We start from the raw sequence: 11,035 nt of genomic DNA on the forward strand, positions 1-11,035 counted from the left end.
TATCTGAATTAGTGTCCACTCTTTTAGTATAATTAATTTAATAAATATATAAACACTATTTTTAGTGAACGTTAGATATTCAATAAGCACATTATATTTATTATTCGAAATGGTTAAATATAGGAAATTTACTGTTCAGTAAAATGCTTTATACCCAAATTACCTGCGAAATAAATAACAGTAGACGAATAAACAAAAGCCCAAAAAACTCTAACTCGATTATTTAATTTGAAACTCGTGCACGCACGAACTTTTAACTTGTTCTATCAAGTTACGTTTCTCCAGGTGCTAATTTATTTATGGGCCACCATACAACTTGTTAGGTAAAGAGCACTACAAAATTAATATCGTCCTTTGCCTCAAGAGCTACAAGTTTATACGAGGTAAGTTTGTGAGCAAACTTATGATTAATAGCATCCAAGAATTTACGAACAAGTGATAGTTGACCATCTCTTTGGGATTAAACTTCAAATTACTAGAAGCAGCGTTCTCGCACGCTGTTTATGCTATTTTTCTATCGTATAAATATAGTGTGAAGTCGGCGGAAACCCGATAGAAGTAAACCTTTGCATATTTATGAACGAAGTTAAATTTTTTTCCATGCAACACATCAATATCGTTTGTCAAAAGCTATTTTAGAATAGCCAATCCTCAATAATAAAATCACTTTAAGCAACTTAATAGCAAGCGGTGTACTTTAATTTTATTTAAAAATTTCAATTCAAAATATTAAATAGAAATGAATTCTAATCTTTAAATTCATTCCGAAAATCCCAAATTCAGTGGTTCGTATTTGCATACGAATACATTTGCACGAAAAGCATTCGTCCATTAAGGAGGGTTCCTATGTGCTCCTTTACTTAGACGTTGCAGACTGCTTATTACTTAATTTACAAGTTAAAGGCCGCGCCCTCAACCTGCCCAAAAGAAAAATGGGTTACGTGAAAGCTCTGCCTTACTAATTGAATGCTTTCAAGCCCACATGTGGCATAATGTAGCATATTTATCCGAATAAATAGTTGTGCCTGTACGAAACGGTAGAATAATCGACCGACATTTTAAAAATCGGCCTTCTATACAAAAAAAAAATATTCTTGAGAATTTATGTGGCAATCTTGCCTTTCAATCTGTTAACTATCTGTTAATTAATCTATAGTTAATCTTCAGTTAATTAAATACATACAGCTGGTACATTTTTTGTTTCGTGAAGCGAAATGAGATTGTTTTTGTTCCTATTCGTACACTCTTTACAGAGTGGTCGTGGTCATGCATCAGTCGGATCCTGCGATACCGATGCTCTCGCGATGAAATTAATTAAATATAATAACCGAAATGAGATGAAGTTGATTAATTTGGGAGTTTAATCAGTTGCGATGAAATTAAATGAAACGACATTAGTTAATAAACCACCGTTATCATATATTTAAGCCTGTAGAAACACTAAATTAATAAAATAAAATAATTCATACAACCGTGCTTCTCATGTTCCAGCGAAAAGTCGTAGTTCAATTTATTTAACCCCGACAGTTCAATATTGTTATTTCTTGTACAATTATCACGTTACTGTTTGGTTCCAGTGTAATCGCAAGAATTATCAGGCGAATTATCATACTGAAGGACAACGAACTCTACCCTTTAGATATCCTTAGGTTACAGTCTGGCGTACTTTCATAGATGTGCTTTACGTAAAGCCTGTTGCTTCAGGACAAAGTCGAAGCTTCCGAGCTAAAAGGTAAGCTTATGTAAGTTACAGTAGCATAACGTCGTTGGAACAGGTGTCTGCAAACTGTCGGGCTAGGACTAACTTAAATTAATTTTGGAGACCGTATCTTTTATGACTAGTTATGGAACCGCATTGAGAGGACGGTTTTGATTCTTATTTATAATATCATTTCGAGTACGGCGAAAACGAGTTTATGGTCATTCTGGTATTAGGTTACATAATTAGATTACCGTCTTCATAGCTTGGATGCCGCCACACACTTTCAGACATAATTTTGAATCTTTTGATTTAATTCGCGGCCCTGGTATTATTAAGTGGTTACCGTAAATACCGCATCCTTGAGATTTGATTTCTGAGTCTCAATTGTATAATAATTACAACAACAATTACATAAATTGTACTTTTTGAATACAAGCATAGTCGCAAGGCCTTCAAAAGGCTCAATTGCACAGTACCACGGCTATCCCGTCATCAAAGCAAAACACACCACTGCTACGGTGCAGAGCGTAAGGGATAATTGGACTTATTGGCTTATAAATATAATATTAGGTATTTTCCTACGAAATTGTCGTTTATAGCAATATCATTAATAAATAAACTAAATAGGAGCGGAGAGAGAACGGAGCCTGGCGGGACTCCAGCCGTGAGTGGTCGCGGGTAGGAACGGGTTCCCTCTACTCGATATCGAAAAGAGCGGTTCGACAAGAAGTCCCCTATGATGAGCACGAAACTGTTCGGTACGCCCATGTTGAAAAATTTGAAAATCAAAGTGTTGTGCCAGACTTTGTCGAACGCTTTTGCGACGTCGAAGAAGAGGGCTCCCGTGTAGATTGGTTATGAACTGCCTCCGTGCTATCTCTACAACGCCTTTATAGTCGATACGACATCCCTAGAATTATCGAGAACATTACTGACAAATCGAGTAGTTTCGATTTGTGTTTTCGCTATTTGATAAAAAATGACGTTGTACTTCTCGAGCGTTTTTGATTTTACTAGTTCTTTCGATATTTGTTTCTGCTATTCGACGATAGATGGCGTTGCTCTTACCGGCGTAACAATACATATTAACTCGATTTGCGTTCCAAATGTAAAAAAAATAAAGCGAAACGAATGAAAAAAAAAGAGAAATTAAAGAGAGAGAGAAATCTTTTAAGGGCTTGCGGAATCCATAGAAAGTAAAGGAAAGTAAACAGAAACATTTGTTTCAAAACGAGTTTCAATACAATAAAAACCTGAGAACTTCTCTATTATAAATAACTTGTTAAAAAAGCCTTTCCCTAACATTGTTAAAGTTGTACGTAACTGCGAGTTCTCAACGAAATAAGTCCTCATTGTATACTGAATGTATTGTTACGCGAACTGTATTGGATTTGTTATCATAACTAAGTTCTGGGCTCGTTAGTATTGTTGTACGCAATATGTATTCATTAGAGCAAGCTGTTTACATAAGACGTAATTGTGACAGTGTCTGTTTTATAGACAGTATAAAGAAATAAAACTTTAAGACTTTAAGAAATAAGAATTAACTTTATTTCATATACGGTTCATTTTGCTTAATATGAATAGATGAATAGTCGCGTCACTTATCCGCTTGGGATACCAGATTACAATTATTTTTTTTAATGAAGTTTTACTGGTGGTCCAGAAGCCTTTACAAATTCATCAGAACAGATGGGTGAGGAAAGGCTCAGCCAGGAGGGAATGGGCTGCCCGAGCACCTCCAAAGAAGACCTAACAACTCAAGAGCAACAGTTTTGCGAATCTATCTTCAACCGGATTGGAATCTCAAAAATCTCAGTGCGATGATATGTGGATTAGGTTGCACGTCGAGCTCTTTGCCGAGTTCGACAAGTGCGTTTACCAAAATCTGCTCCTAGGGTTGAAGGTATCAAATGCAAGAGTTATTGGATATTTAAGGACGTGTCTAGAGCGTGAACTAGCATGACTAGCTACTGCGTGGGCAGGAGTAAGGGAGTTGTCCGCGAGGGCAACAATAAGGCGATGAGACCCATTATAACGCGAGGCCCCTCCACAACGCGAGACCCACTACAACACGAGGCCTACTACAACAAGAGGCCTACTACAACAAGAGGCGTACTACAACGCGAGACTCACTACAACGCGAGGCCTGCCAGAACGCGAGACCTACTGCAATGCGAGAAAAATACAACGTGGGGTCAACTACAACGTGAGGCCCACTATAACGCGAAACCTGCTACAACGCGAGGCCCACTACAACGCGAGACTCACTTAAACGCGAGACCTACTACATTGCGAGGCTCACTACAACGCGAGGCCTACTACAATGCGAGGCCTACTATAACGTGGTGCCTACTACAACGTGGTACCTACTACAACGTGAGGCCTACTACAACGCGAGGCCTATTATAACGTCTAAGGTTTCAGTAGACTATTTATTATTCTAACACGAACGCTGTGGTTACTCTATGATAAATATAGCGTTTGACTTTATGTAGGCATAGTTGAGTTTTTTATTGTTTTGATAGCTTAGATGAATGTGCGATTTCACGGCTAACCTGGTATTTAATGGCTGCAGGAGCCCATAGACATCTTAAACGTATATACCATCATTTGCCTTGAGATATGAGTTATAAAGTCTCAGTTTTAATAGTACAACGGCGGCAAAATAATGAATCATGGAAATTCATGAAGAGGAAAGATTAGATTATTTGTTTGTTACCGTTAGGTCCAGATTATCTGCGGCACTCCCGTTTGGTGCCGCACCCGCAAGAACGTCGCCATGCTGCGACATTCGCATCGCGCTATCGAGGTCAGGGCGATCCGTGGATACCGCACCGTCTCTTACGAGGTGGCGTGCCTGCTTGCCGGGGTGCTACCCTGGGGCCTGGAGGCGGAGGCTCTCGCTGCCGAGCACAGGTGATGTAGCGACCTTCGCTCTAGAAGAGAAGGGCGCCCTGGGTAAGGATTCAATAATATAAAGGACGTAATTTATATTATTGAAGTCTATGGGCGCTGGTAATCACTTAACACCAGTGAGCGCGTTCACTCTTCGATGCAATATAAAAGGCCTTTGAAACAGACCTTAGGATCGGAATCGCAACCGCTTTCGACGAGTTCGACGATATTGGTGACCGGTACTTCGAAGGACCCATGACCTATGCAAGTGTAGTGTTGGTTCACGCGGCCCGCACTAATTTGAAACCCCTTGAAGTCATTCAATCCCGTTTCTGCAAGATAGCCGTCGGAGCACCGTGGTTCTCAAGGAATGTATGATGATGATGATCCGTAGCTTGATTCAACAGTACATAAATATATACAGACAACCATCAATGCGCCACTTTGAGAAGGCGCCACGACACGACATTACATAAACGACCCTGTGAATCGAATGGTAAACAGTCGACGTCGCCCTAATCACGCCATTACGGATCCTCCCGATCCATTAACGGTGCTTTTAGGTACCTCAAGCACCGGTCACCGTCCTGGCCGAACACGTCGCTTGGAGGGTTCGGCGAGTAAATTAACCCATAAACACAGCCCACTGAGTTTCTCGCCCCGATCTTCTCAGCGGGTCGCGTTTCCGATCCCGTGGTAGATTGTCTAGGGTCAGTATTAGCAACACCTCCGGGTTGAGCCCCGGAGCTCACCTACATGCTAGGGTAACGTTGATATAGCCTCTCAAGGCTATCAGCATAGGTAGGATAGTAAAAAAGATAATGCCGCATGCGGTCCTCATGTTAAAATGAAATGAAGATTAAATATTATGAAGAACTATCAAGAGGATCATAAAGGACACCTCTATGGCGACGGCACTTGTTTTATTCTATTCCCAAAATGCATTATTGTATGGGCCCTTAAAAACACAAGAATACGTTTACGCCGAACTTTCACCTTGTTAGCAGCATTCAAGCAAATGTTCTCAAAGCCGTTTTTTTTCTTCAATTTATTCTTTTCTCAGCCTTTGATATTTTATTCGAAAAAAGATTTGCAGTTCCGTTGGTACCACAAAGCGCTTCCGCTGCGACATTTCAAGACATCTTTCACACACATGTAAAGCGGTATCGCTTCAAATGTTTAAACGACTGAATAAAATTATAAGTCTTTACCTAAGAAGTTTCCGCTTAACATAACTGGTAATTAATTCTAAATTACGGCGTCTCCGACGGCTATCCATCAAAATCGGGATTGAATGACTTTGAGGGGCTTCAAATTAGTGCGGGCCGCGTGAGCGAATACTACACTTACATAGGCCATGACCGGGCGTATGCAAGTTTTGTAGAGTTTAACCTTATTACGAAGGGACAATTTACTTCGCTTGCAAATCATGGGATAGAGGCGTCTTAGTACGAAAGTGGCAAGGTCATGTACCGGATTTATGTATGGTCGGAATGTCATCCCTTTGTCGAGGGTGATGTCTTGTATTTGACCTTCGAAGCACACGGTATTGGCTGGCCAAAAAGAGTGATGGGGCCAATGGCGGAGGTGTTAACGCGCCTGTTAGGAAGTGGGCTGCCAGAAGTGGTGTTCGGAGGGTGACCCCTTTTAAAGAGCACCGCTGTGCTTTTCGTGGGGGTCGATGTCAAGCTGAGCTAGCAGTATCTATTAAATTTAGCGATCATCAAAATGGCAAGGTAAAAAAACTTGATAAGTGAATGGAATAAAGAAATTATTTCTTTTATAAAAAAAAACCTTCAACTTTCTGTATAATAAATATAGGTAATTCGTAGATAAAGTATATTTACATTCATTAAAATTAATTTAACTACCAGTACCACACCGGTACCCACAATTATTTGAATAACAATAAGTCAAAGTACATTGACCTTTCCGTTGCACTATGTAGACGTTTTCCAACCATTTACCAGATAAAATAACATCTTAAATGATACAGTTCTACAAATTTTCTTATTCGTATATCAAAAAGGTAGGTGGGTAGATTTCATAGCCAAAATCCTCCGGGGGTTACTTAGTGACTTTGTCATGTAAATCAGCCACTCAAATCCCTCGAGGAGACGCTATTGCAACTGAAATATTGTAAATGTTTTAGTTCTGAATACTTGACTTTGGTATCTATTTTCATTACTAGTTTTATTTAACGTCTATCAACATAATTAAAACTGTATTTAATGGTATAGTCTTGCGTTTATTGTTTTCATTGTGTTTTATCTAACGTTTCAAATGCTTACAGGTTTTTTGGCCCAGACCAGACGACTAAGGTGATATCCGTCGACACGTGCATATACTGCACACTGATATCTAATTAAAAAAGTCTTTATTGGCATTTAACTTTTTTTTTCCATCATTATGAGTATATCAGAAGAGTTTCAGAAGGCAAATATATTTACTTTGTTTGAGATCATAAAAAAACTTTAAAAGCGTTTCCTTTTTTTTTAAATATCCATTCAAATCACGGATTTCTAAACAAATTAACGATGTTAGTAGTGCCAAACCTATTAGTCAATAAGAAGCATTTTAATAAATGTATGTGGCTTATAACAACGAATTTCTATGAGCCACTTTTCAGAACAGTACGGGTAGGAAGACAACTTCAATCCTTTCTTATAATTGTATAAACAAACAGCTACTAAAAAAAGAACGTAATATCCGACACAATATTTTTATTAAAAATTATAATTGAAAAATATTATCTAAAATATTTAGAACTAATAATCTCAGTCATATGGTTAATATGTACATATTGTACATAATAATAATATGGTAAATTTGCTTTGACATATTCGTGATTTTGTTGTTAGTTGATATACTTTTGGCTGTGTGAAAATCTTTTTTTATTTTTTTTATTGCATAGATGGGTGGACGAGCTCACAGCCCATCTGGTAAGTGGTAACTGGAGCCCATAGACATCTACAACGTAAATGCACCACCCACCTTGAGATATAAGTTCTAAGGTCTCAGTGTAGTTACTTCAATTTACTACTATTCTTATAGTTCAGTATAGTTTCCAGAGTACTTACATAATATTCCCCATTACTACAACTTTTTCTGGCAGATTGAATACCTTGACATTACAGTTTATTCGTCTCCTGAAGCTATCCACGAATTAGGCAATTTTTTGAGCGGAACTACTGACCAGCCCTGCCTCACACAGTATTGCCCTTGATACAATGCATTGCTTAGAAAACGAATAGTTTCGTTAATGTTTATTATAAAACAATGACCTTTTTTAGGTTTTAGTTTTATATTATTGTTTATTATGTTTATTTATGTCTGTTTTACTACATATGCAAGTTCTACTACAAAACACCAACGGGAAAGATCTGTCCGCAGTTGAGTTTAGGTGAGTATTACCTTGCTCTTTGTATAATATTGCGCACGATTATAATATTAAATTAGTGTGTATGTTAATTCAAAGCACACTTTAGTGTTGGTAAGTTTAGTGTAAGGTATTCTTTAGAAATATTCTTTAGAATACCTTACAATGTTCAAACAAAGCTGTGACCCGAATAAATATTGAACAAAATTTTATCCATCTTGAACGATACACTAAGAACGTTTAACCGGTTTATTGATTTCTTTGAAATGTCGAACATTTTGATTTCAATAAAAATATCACTTCGCACGACGACAGATTTCATCTTTGATATGTAAATCAACCCCTCGGGAATTCATACCTCAAATGGGGTGTCTGAAGGCAGGCATACACTTACAAAGATATTCCAATATTTATGTTCCTTTTACGCCATCCATTTTTAGATCCAAGCTGATGCCATTGTGAAAAACAATGGATCAATTTTGTCGGATCAAATATAAAATTTAATCTAAGTAACGATATCTTTGTTTTTGTCTGTTCCCTGTACATTTTTTTCAATTAAAATTCAAAACTTAGATTTCATGGTTTTTCTTAACATTCCCGGCCCACCAGATATTAAATGGTCACAAGAACCAAATTTAATTCAGCCAGAAAACGAGCAAGAAAACACCTTCTGCTTCTGTGAGGCAAAAATTGGAGAGTAAATTAGTAATGAATATACTAATGCTATAAACTGATTAAAGGGATACAGTCATCACCCTATTGACATAGCTTGAGCGCATACTATTTATTGATCTAATTGACCTTTTTCTCGGGCTGGATGTCAATGATCCTACAAGGCTCTCGGTGGCGCGGGACGTGTGGGACTCGATGGTGGAAGATGGTAAAGACCTCGGCCGAAAGACCAGGACCGAAGATGGCAAAGGTTCACCTACCAAACGAATCGCCTGTACCTCCGACCGACGCCAGATCCACCCGAGAACACGGAACAGACAAAACCACCAACCGGTTGCTCTTCCACAGCAGCTCACAGAAGTCAATCATCGCCTTCCAAGACTAGTCGTCGCCGAGCATCATAGCCATAACGGCGGTAGCGACAAATCCGTTCATTTAACTGGCTAGCCAAACCAGACTATTTCAATCTGGCCTAATTTTTTATTAATTCTTCTCAGTCGTACACTCTGGCGGAGTGGTCGTGGTACGTATGTCTTAATGCTTGGTTGCGGCTTTTGAGAGACTTCTGCATCTCTCTCTATTTGTGGCGGTACGTCTACATTCAGTAAAGGAACACTTCATAGATGACTTTTCTAAAACCATCCGCATTATGTTTTCGGTATAGATATTAAACAAAAGAGGGGAGAAATTTAATTATTAAACAAAATTTTAAGACTCAAGCACCAGCTTGAGTCTTAAAATTTTCGGAATCTATTCCGTCCACGCGAACAGCAGCTGTGCCGTCTTCATAGTCTCTTTATGAGATAAACTAGATGTTCTGGTACTCCCATTATTATTTATTATTTTTATTAATAGTATAATAATAATGATTTCAGGCCTGAGTCTTTATATTAAAATAAAACTTTATTACCACTGTAAGACCCCTATATTCTGTTTTATGGCACCGAATCGATTTTAACTCTCAAACGACACACGAACCGAACGTTCGCCATCAACTGTTTCAAATATTTGACGTCCCAGGAAGATGTATTCCGTCCTAAACAAACAACCGAACAAGATCCTTCGATACTTCTCTGTGTCGATGATACAACGTACGACACGGTTTTGCGACGTGAATATTTTTTTACCCAAGCGCCAGTAAAAATGTATGTTAGCTTTCGTCTTTGTTCGTTTTCTTTCAGTGTTTATTTTTCCTTAAAACTAGCTGAACGCATAAATATATAAGATAGAACGTCACACAGAACGATTTCAACCGATATGTAATTCTCTTGTTAGGAATTTTTGATTATTTCGTTTGACAACATTGATCGCGTGCTCGCCTTATACAATTGTACTCTCACTACAACGTGGATTTTGCTTTCAAACAATATCAAAGTTCCAATAACTTTAATAGCTGCGTCCTGCTTTTCGAGTCGCAGCAAACATATGTTTTCGAAGCTTATCTTCAAACAAAAAAGATCTTATCGTCCTCTTACCGCCTAATTACACGAAAAGCTAAACTCAAATCAAGAGATTTCATTGAATCCTTGTGCACATACCAGAATGACATCCCAGTTTTACATATTTTATACCTTATCTCAAATATGCTGAACAGAATACAGTGCTAAGCAAAATTCATTTAAAAGAACAAAAGCGGTTCACGGCGCTTCACCGAATGCAAAGTGCAGAGCGCAAAGTTCAAGCAATTCCCGCGAAATGGGGCTCGCGTTTGAAACAAGAACGAATTTTCTTACCTAAGCATTCTCACTAAACTGTATTCTCTATACTTGGGTACACTACGTGTCAGGTATTGAACGGTAATTCTCCACTGTCAAACTGCTCTTTCCCACGTTTCAGATTTACCTACCAGTGATTTTTTGTTTTATAAAATACTTTTTTTTTACTGCTTTGGGTAGACGAGCTCACAGCCCACCTGGTGTTAAGTGGTTACTGGAGCCCATAGACATCTACAACGTAAATGCGCCACCCACCTTGAGATATAAGTTCTAAGATCCCAGTATAGTTACAACAGCTGCCCTACCCTCCAGACCGAACCGTATTACTGCTTAACGGCAGAAATAGGCAGGGCGGTGGTACCTACCCGTGCGGACTCACAAGAAGTCTTACCACCTTTTTAGTGTAATATTGAGGACATGGTAAATATTTAAAAGGCACAGTTATACACATAATAATCATACAGATCAATTTCAAAGTCTAATACTAGTATTGCGTAGTTTGTGTGAAAATAAACCAGTTTTAACAGGAAATTTAAATTGCTAACGAGGTCTTACCTAAGCAGTCTTCATTGAACACTATTTAATATCAAATTATGTGTATCAAACGATAGGAAACTCATTACTGCTTTACGGCAGAAATAGGCAAGATGGCGGTACCTACCCATGCGG

Source organism: Bombyx mandarina, chromosome 22, assembly GCF_030267445.1.
Source record: "Bombyx mandarina strain Sakado chromosome 22, ASM3026744v2".
NCBI lineage: Eukaryota > Metazoa > Arthropoda > Insecta > Lepidoptera > Bombycidae > Bombyx > Bombyx mandarina.